This window comes from Pistacia vera, unplaced genomic scaffold (assembly GCF_008641045.1).
Source record: "Pistacia vera cultivar Batoury unplaced genomic scaffold, PisVer_v2 Contig405, whole genome shotgun sequence".
NCBI classification, from domain to species: domain Eukaryota; kingdom Viridiplantae; phylum Streptophyta; class Magnoliopsida; order Sapindales; family Anacardiaceae; genus Pistacia; species Pistacia vera.
In genome coordinates, this window is record NW_022196230.1 from 1,156,729 (window position 1) to 1,167,005 (window position 10,277).

Below are 10,277 nucleotides of genomic sequence, written 5' to 3' on the forward strand. Positions count from 1 at the left end.
AGTCGGTTGGCTAGGTTCTGGGATTCGATGTGATCACAAATATAATAAATGGGATTGAATGTGGTCATGGTGTGTGTTATGCCTAAAATAAGGGCGGGTCATGTTGACATTCAGAGCACCAATCAGAGGTCAAAAAAACTGCCACATCTCCAAAGGCAAAAGGAATATAGTTGTCAACAACCCAGTCGACTCAAACATTTGTCTATGAATGATTTGGTTCGCACATCTGTCCAAGCCCCATTAATTTAAGATATTCTTTGAGTTCTCAACGAATGGAAAACAGGAGAGATTTGCACGGCACCAGGCCACTTGCATAAGTGTATCATTACCTTGAGTAACGGGTATAAACATGCAGCTCTCCCTCACAAAATGGGATCATAAACTCTTGAATTCAACAAAGAAAGAGACTAGCTTGACATTCTCTAAAAACATTAGAACACTAAACACTTGTAATACCATATCGTAGTTCGCGACCTCTTGTAATCTTAGTGAACGACAAGAACACAATCATATAAAAGAACATAGAGGATGTAGGATTCGCTCCAAGCATTTGAACCACTATAAAAATTTACTGTTTCCTTTAGTTTACGTCTTTGCATGCTACTATTCAAACAGTACCTCACCCATTTACTGTAATCATCTCACATGTGATTCTTAACATTTTACACGTGCAAAGTTATTGGTGTCAAAATCAAGCATCAACAATGTGGATTCAGAGGTACAGGATTGCATTGGGTTATAAAGAGTACCGTGACATTTGGCGTTGGCTATGGTAATAATCTTGACTGCTATGGCCAGAGCCTTAAGCCCTGGAATATTAGTGGAAACCAGTAACTTAAAACCCCGTAGCCAAATATTGTGTCATATTTAATAATTCATGGTTACATACTTAGATATATAATAATTGAAGTGATGCAAGGATTTTTGCGATATGAATTATAATTAAGAAATTAACTGGAAAATTTTCTATTGTTTTGGAATATGAGAAGTCTTCACTGATATACAGTAATATCAATCTGAGTGTACCAAAGAAACTGTGGACTGTAGTTTAGCTGTCCAATTGACTTGGGCTCAGTCTATCTTCCGGCCCATTCAATTTAGGACTCGGAAGAATAGATGGCCCTTTTTGTAGTTGGGCCGATTAATTATGGCGAAGCGATCAGTCAAGTCAATTAGATTTACCAAATCCTTCACTTTTTGTCATTTCCTAGGATATCACCATTTTTTCACGGCAAAATGCTTCACAGAATATCAACTTTCCTCTTTATTTCTAATTTAATTGGTAAACAAATTCCTAATAATAATCAAGGATTTGTTTCTTCCACAAGCCTTATAAATGATTTTTAATCATAAATATTTTATACATCAAATAAATAACGTGATCGTATTTGCTCTAGATTATGATTTAAGGGTGATTGATCCGTAATAAAACTATCATTATGAGTTTTTTCTTTTAAATATGTTTAAATATCTAGAACAATTAAATAAACATTATAGTAACTAATAAATTAAATAGAGTAGGTCAACGTTGATAGCAACATGCATAGTTTTTATGTGCATGGTCCGTGGACTTCTTGACTATCTACAATTTACAGCCTGTGAATCTTTTCTGATTATTTTAAGAAAAGCATGTAAAGTCGATCAAAATCATCACAATAACACAGAAAACAAAAATAGTAACGAAGTTATCAAGTACATTAATTGAAATGTAGAATCCCATCTACATGAATATCATCAAAAGACTTCAAATTAGTGCTCAGTTCAGACATTAATTTTCACTGAGCAAGATAAACTGACAACAAAATATAGATACACAGCCGGATTCGAATGCAATCTAGATACATGATCACCGAAGTTATTTGATTCTTGGCAACATATATTATGCTCTAGAAATTCAGAATGTTAGCACAACTAGGGGTCAAATTCTGCGTCAAATTTTGAAGCCAGGGAGAGCTGAGTCCAAACTGGGTCCTGACTCCAATCCGTGTTCGTTTTCGGTACTTGGAGCTCTGGCAATTCGTCTTCCCTGAGGTAATTGCAAAGACATTGAAGACCCTTTTTTCTCATCTTTTACAACTTTTTCATGCAAAATTCTTCTACCATGATCACTTCTGTCTTGCTTGAGGATCATATGAGGTAGCGATACTATGGGCGCCATTAGTTGATGATCTTCTTGTTGACCACAAAAGGAGATTGTCTCAAACGATGATGGGGGGAAGGCGATGTTTGAATTGTCTTCATCTCTTCCTCCACGCCCTTTGCTCCAGGACTTTCAAGGAAGTTGCCTTCCTGTATCTTACATAACACAATGTCCTGCATTGATGCATAAAAATATGTTAGTATCGGCTTGATATAGAATTTAATATGGTTTTACAGGTACTGTAAAAATAATTACCTTTGGCAGAGGGCAACTATCCGGGAGGCGATACTCGTTCATAACCCAATCAGTCTTCATTCCTTTAGGGGCTCTTCCTTCATAAGAAAACAGAGTTTTTCTGAGGCCAATAATGCGTTTCGGATCAGATAAGCTCACAATTTTCCTGTCAGAACCAGTGGCTTTCAGAATCCATGTTCAGTAGTCCTGTTAGGCCTTCCCCCACTTCCATGTTTCCTGTCTCTAGGCACAAAGAAATACCACTCTCTCTCGCCCACCTTCGACAATCCTGAAACAAATTAAACATCAAAACATTAACTCCAAGCCTAACCAATTTGCATATAATTAAATATATACACATCTATATATACATATATGTACCTGGCAAGTCCCAAGGATCATGGCGATAAATGTTAAGCAACCAATAATATCATAATGAATTTTTTCCCAAACACCATGTTCTTGAGATAAAAATTAGGAGTCATCTTCAGTAGGGTGGAACCTGAACCTGGAAGTTGAAGCTCTGATGTCATGATATCATCAACTGCAAAATAAGATTAGGTAATGCTCTCTGGTTTGTTTAAGGTTGTGTGAAAAGTGATAGTGGTATTGCTGCATGTTACACACACAGACAAAGGGTATTTATAGTTAAAGAAATAAGAAGAGAAAAAGAAGACAAAGACCACTGGACCAAGTCATCAAACTTGTGGGGAACATAGAGTAAAAGTCTCTTTAAAAGACTGAAAAAAAAATAAAAATGGTGGAACCCACGCGCTTATAATACATAATAAAATCCACCAAAGTGTTTACCTGTGTCTACTGATGGGGACACCAACACGTTTTCTTCAATTTTGGACTTTTACTTGGAAATTTCAGGCAAGGCAGGATTTTTCCAATGAAATTTCTACCACCATGTTTGATCGCTTATTTTTTGAACAATGAACTATCCCGCAATTTCAAGTTTCAAACAAATAGATGGTCAGCTATTCACTGGTCTGTCCACCGAATACTAAAAAACCCTTAAGCGGGTAAAAATGGATTTCATTGATGGTAATCCACATACAAGTTATAGGCATTTAGGATGAAGATCTTCTTTTAATCAAAAGTACAATTTTCCATGCCCTGCAACTTCTACATAGTCTCAATCTTTTGTTCATGTTAATTATTTGCATCTGACTGACTCGCGCTTCATCTAATTGTTTTACAAAATATCTTACTGGAAATTTCCTCTAGTTTTCTATGATGTTTTTGGATAATGAAAATAAGTGAACCACATCCTCCGAGCAAACTAGAAGCCAAGTGATTGTTGGATGATAGTATTAGTCTCCGCTTGACTTACAAATTAATCAAAAAACATACGTCACTACTTATCAATCTAAAGTGTGGCCAAGAAAAATTCTACATGCCATTATTTTGTTTTGTTGACCTTGAGAAGACTTTGTAAAGTCGAAGTCTACTTCCTTGCTCCCATTGGCCATTATTATGTGAATAAAAATAGGTTGACAAATGCATCTCACAAACCCTATATGATACTTGAGTTGGCAGCCCCACTAAAACTGTTATAGAATAATTTTGACTAGAACTAAGAAACGATCGTTCCTTCATAAGAAATGACTATTATGAATTAGGGAACGACCGTTATGAATGAGTGAACGACAGTTGTGAATGGAGGAATGATTGTTCCTTGGATGAGGAATGGTTGTTCCTTGGATGAGGAATGGTCATTCCACCTAGAGGAACATAGAATGGCCATCCTTCCTACGGAACGGTCATTCCTTTCTCATGGACCGGTCATGTCTTCCTCATGGAGTGGTTGTTCCTTCCTGTGAAACAGTCATTCCTTCCTCATAAAATGGTCATTCCTTATATGACGAACAGTCGTTTATCCCTAAGGAATGGTCGTTCATATCTAGTCAAAGCCGTGAGTTGGCGTGGTAATGCCAACTCAATGTCACGTCAGGTTTGTAAGAAAAAGTTTGTGAAATTTGTTTGTCAGCGTAGTATTACCCTTATTATGTAGGTCTCCCATGGTTTTGGAACTCTCCTAATTTTAATGTAAGCTTTCAAACATTATCATTCTTAAAGATTTAGTGTAAGACTTGTGACGCAAAGGTTATTTTAAAGGTTGTTAAGTAAAATTAAAGATCCAAACAATACATGATAGTGATAATTTCATTATCTAAGGTACTAAATCGAAACCATCACTCGGTGGCCTGATGGTAAAAAAGTAAAAGGATGTTCTATGAGCTCTTGAGTTCAATTCCTCAAAAGTCCTAATAGGGATGGCCACTGAAGGGCTTACCTAGTCATCAACTTCAGGGTCCAGGGGATTAGTTGAGGTGCGCATAAGCTGATCCAAACACTTCTAGTCACAAAAAAAAAGGTACTAAATAGGACAAGAAAACGTAAAAAGTTTTTTATTTTAAATGGATATAATAAAATTAATAAATTTATTTTTATTTTCCAATTTTTTTATTTTAATAACTTATCTTATTTTTATTTTCATTTAAATTTACTAACCCTAAAATTAATATAAATCAAACTAGGGGTGAAGAATTATTTTAATAAAGTTTGGGTGGGAAAATGTTATTCAGCCTCTTTAAAAATTGCAAAGTCAAATAGTAAAAGGTAAATACTCTTTTCATAGCTTTATCCCTGTCAGCCAGTGTCAGGTAATAGATTCCATTGATGGGGATTGACGATGGGTGGAAAATAGTTTTTCTCAAAGTTTATGGGTGGAAAAATGTAATTACGGCAAACCTTAGGTGAAAAATTGTCACACTCAAAAAAAATACTGACATATTACTTTTCATTTCTACCAGTAAAATTGAAAATTAAAACAATATACTTAATTTTATTCAATCAAAACTAAAATAATTAGTATTTAATATCAAACTAAAAATTTGTTGAAATAAAAATTTGTAGTAATACTCAATAATATAATTTGAAAAAAAAAAAATGATAGTTTTTAATTTCACAAGTCTCTCACCTGCCAATGACGAGTGACTTTGGATTGTCAATATTTCCATCACCACCCTGGGCCGAAGAATACTCTGCACCGCATGTCCCAATCAATTTCGGACTTGGAAGAATATATGGTCCTTTTTTGTGGTTGGGCCTGATCAAGGCTTTCATCACTTCGGGCCCATAACTTCATTTCGAGTTTTTCTATTGTTAATGAATAAAAGATAAATTATGTTCACATCTTTGTTCTGAAACCTGGCCTGGGTGGTTCGACCAGGACCCAGGGCCTTCTCCAGGCTGGGTTACCCTTTCCACAGTTCAAAATCCCTAACCTGACCACTGACCACTTATGGCCACTTTCTAGCGCCCCTTCCCACTCACCCCCCACTCTCACCTAACTGTCGCCCACCCCATGGTGTCCGTAAAGGTCAGAACTCGACTGGAAAATAAACCCAATCACGGCGGTATGCACAAATCACAGTCAACGAATAGGGGGCTATCAAGTGTTGGGGTTTGAAGGGTTTTATAGAGTGGAGGTCAGTGGTTCAGGTGGTGGTGTTGGATTAAATTTTGGCCGCCAAAATCAGCAATAATTTGGCTAGAAAAATCAACTCAATCACGTTGGTATATGCGAGTCACAGTCGACAAACAGAGGGCTACCAAGTACCGAGGTTAGAAGGGTTTTGTAGAGTGGAGGCCAGTGGTTCAAGTGGTGGTGTCGGATTGAATTTTGGCTGCCGAAATCAGTCAAAATTTGTCCTAGAAAACTGAAACCCTTATTGTGCGGTTAGATCATAGGGGTGTGTTTGCTGGATTTCAAGCTTACAGGTTGATGCATGCTTGCTAGATTTCAAACTTGCTAGTCACCGGTCAACCGCCAATCAAACTGATCAGACCAATCAACCCACCATGGGTCGGGTTTCAGAACACTGGTTTACATGTGTCCTAATTCATATATCAAAAACTTTTAAGACAACATACATAACCATAACTACGAGATGAAAAAGCTACATTGCCTTAGTAGTACTAACTTAACATTCTGAGTTGGTACCACAAACCAATAATAGATAAACATGTATACAATTTGTTTAAATTTAAATAATAAAACTAATGACCAAATAGAAATAAAAAATAAAATTAAGGATTAAATTGAAATAAAGTATAAGATCAAATTGAAATAAATCAAGCACGGTGATAATTTGATAAAACACTTATTCATTCAGGAATTACAACTATCAGAAGTGTGGAAATGTGATTAGGGAGGACTTGCTAAACAATCCAGACCTTGTAGCAACCATTGTGGTGATATCATTCAAGTCAGCTCTCTGGTTCTAGATGACCTCGCAAGTACCATGTAACGCCCCACTTGAGGTGCGTAGCTAACGTTTCTTCTTTTGCTCTTATTTGAGTTGGTTTATTAATATTATTGTTTGGTTGACCTTTGATTGAGTGGTGTGTTGAATACTTGCCCTGAAATTAGTTGAAATAGAAGAAGTTCAGTGTTCCATGCTTCGTCGGGGCGAAGAAGAATCTTCGCCGCGGCAAAGAGGTGTTGAAGCCACGGGAAGCTGCTGGACAGTTTCGCCGCGGCGACGTGCCAACCAAAATGTTTGTTAAGTTTTAGATATTTTCTTCCCTAAGGGCAATTTGACCATTCTACCCCTAATTAGCAGGAAAAGTGGGGAGTAAAATGTAAGGAATTTTCATGGAGAATATGTTGTTATGGGGGTGTGTTTGTAATGAATCAAAGGATATAGATGGAATTCCCAAAGAAGAGTAAGGGCAAAATGGGAATGCTTGTGTATAAATTTCATTAAAAGGAATTAAGTCATTGCAAACCCTTCATTCTTCTTCTCCATCGCCACTCTCCTCTCTTGCTTCCTCTCAATTTCTCTTTCTTTTGTTCAAGGAGTTTTAAAGGGCTTTTGGAGTGATTTGGGGTAGAAAATCAATCTAAGGCATCCTAAGGTAATGATTCTTGCTTTGGTTGTGAAGTTTTGTGAGTTTTTGAGTATATTGAATATTGAGGGTTTTTGTTCATTTGTTTGAGAGTAGAGAGAAAGTCAAGCAAACCAAGTGAAAGGAAGAGCTAGTGAAATCTCTCCATAACAAGGTAAGTAAATCCCAATCCAAGTTGAGATTTGAGAATTTTCTTGATTAGGGTTTTTGATAGCAATTATGTATGTATGTTATATACATGTTATATGCCATGTTATTGAGTCTTAAATGGAGATTATTAGTGCTTTGTGATTGTTTATACATTTCAAGTATAAGAAGTGAGATGTGGGTTGGAAAGGTAGTTTGAGATGGAATTGAAGGATATTGAGAAATCCTTTTTGGAAGTGTCTTTCTTTGGCAGGAATTATGGCTATGTGAGGGAGTTTCTCCCCATTTTGGATGGTTAGAGAAAGACATAGACTTATTGTTATAGTAGAGTTTTATTATGCACTTGAGTTGTTTGATGAAATGCCTAATAGAGGTTTAAGTATGAGTAGTGAACCTTAATTCTTGCAACATTGCATGTTGGCATTTCATAAGTGCATTAGTGGAGATGAATCATCCATAGACATTAATTGTGCATTGAGAAGTGACCTAAAAAAGAGTAGAAAACTTTGTATATGCACTTGCTCTATGAGTAGAGAACTTTGTGGATGCAACTACTCTAAGGGTAGAGAGAATGAGAAGTGCTAGAGTAGAGTGAATGAGAAGAGTATTAGAAATGGGTCGATGCTTTGTGATCATCACCCGACATTTATTAGAAGTGGGTTGATGCTTTGTGATCATCACCCGACAGTGATTAGGAACGAATTAGTGCTTTGTGATCGTCACCCGAAAGTCACGAGGAATGGGTAGGTGTTTTGTGGTCTCCACCCGATAGTTATGAAAACCGAGTAGGGGCTTCGTGATCCCCACTCGGTAGTCACTAAGAACGGGTTGGTGCTGTGTGAACTCCACCCGACAGTCATGAAGAGTGAGATGGTGTTATGTGAACGCCACCCGGCCGTACCTCCGGTAAGATGAGGCCATGACGTCTAGTAGAAACAGAAACAGAAGTAGTGTAAGGAAAGAATTAAGAGAAATACATACGAGGATAAACAGATAGAGGGTTTACTTACTGAGCATTATTTTGTGCTCACCCCGTTATTTTCCTTTGTGGATGCAGGATCTAGGTGATGATGCAGTCGGAGGGGCGTCCTACACTGTTTCCCCTGTTTTTGTCTTTTAAAATGGCTTTTTGTAAAAGATGCTCTTTGTGTATTAAAGACGTATTACTTATAATAAAAAGTAAAGTTTTGGGCCCATTTTCTATTGTTATTATGCATGCATTGTACTAGTTTACAGTAGTTGTTACATACCAAAGCCATCCTGCCACAATGTCATCACCGGAAATTGGCAACCCTCTACTGTCGATTAGTCGGTTGGCTAGGTTCTGGGATTCGATGTGATCACAAATATAATAAATGGTGGGATTGAATGTGGTCATGGTGTGTGTTATGCCTAAAATAAGGGCTGGCTCATGTTGACATTATCGAGCACCAATCAGAGTTCAAAAAAACTGCCACATCTCCAAAGGCAAAAGGAATATAGTTGTCAACAACCCAGTCGACTCAAACATTTGTCTATGAATGAATTTGGTTCGCACATCTGTCCAAGCCCCATTTAATTTAAGAATATTCTTTGAGTTCTCAACGAATGGAAAAACAGGAGAGATTTGCACGGCACCAGGCCACTTGCATAAGTGTAATCATTACCTTGAGTATAACGGGTATAAACATGCAGCTCTCCCTCACAAAATTGGGATCATAAACTCTTGAATTCAACAAAGAAAGAGACTAGCTTGACATTCTCTAAAAACACTTAGAACACTAAACACTTGTAATACCATATCGTAGTTCGCGACCTCTTGTAATCTTAGTGAACGACCAAGAACACAATCATATAAAAGAACATAGAGGATGTAGGATTCGCTCCAAGCATTTGAACCACTATAAAAATCTTACTGTTTCCTTTATTGTTTACGTCTTTGCATGCTACTATTCAAACAGTACCTCACCCATTTACTGTAATCATCTCACATGTGACTTCTTAACATTTTACACGTGCAAAGTTATTGGTGTCAAAATCAAGCATCAACAATGTGGATTCAGAGGTACAGGATTGCATTGGGTTCTATAAAGAGATACCGTGACATGTTTGGCGTTGGCTATGGTAATAATCTTGACTGCTATGGCCAGAAGCCTTATAGCCCTGGAATATTAGTGGAAACCATGTAACTTAAAACCCCGTAGCCAAATATTGTGTCATATTTTAATAATTCATGGTTACATACTTAGATATATAATAATTGAAGTGATGCAAGGATTTTTGCGATATGAATTATAATTAAGAAATCTTAATTGGAAAAATTTTCTATTGTTTTGGAATATGAGAAGTCTTCACTTGATATACAGTAATATCAATCTGAGTGTACCAAAGAAACTGTTGGACTGTAGTTTAGCTGTCCAATTGACTTGGGCTCAGTCTATCTTCCGGCCCATTCAATTTAGGACTCGGAAGAATAGATGGCCCTTTTTGTAGTTGGGCCAGATTAATTATGGCGAAGCGATCAGTCAAGTCAATTAGATTTACCAAATCCTTCACTTTTTGTCATTTCCTAGGATATATCACCATTTTTTCACGGCAAAATTGCTTCACAGCAATATCAACTTTCCTCTTTATTTCTAATTTAATTGGTAAACAAATTCCTAATAATAATCAAGGATTTGTTTCTTCCACAAGCCTTATAAATTGATTTTTAATCATAAATATTTTTATACATCAAAATAAATAATCGTGATTCGTATTTGCTCTAGATTATGATTTAAGGGTGATTGATCCGTAATAAAACTTATCATTATGAGTTTTTTCTTTTAAATATGTTTAAAATATCTAGAACAAC

At 36.6% G+C, this 10,277-nt stretch overlaps 1 pseudogene; it reads right to left on the reverse strand.

The window, feature by feature from the left end:
* Nucleotides 1–1,886: 1,886 nt before the first annotated feature.
* Nucleotides 1,887–5,509, reverse strand: LOC116142118 (annotated as a pseudogene).
* Nucleotides 5,510–10,277: the final 4,768 nt, after the last annotated feature.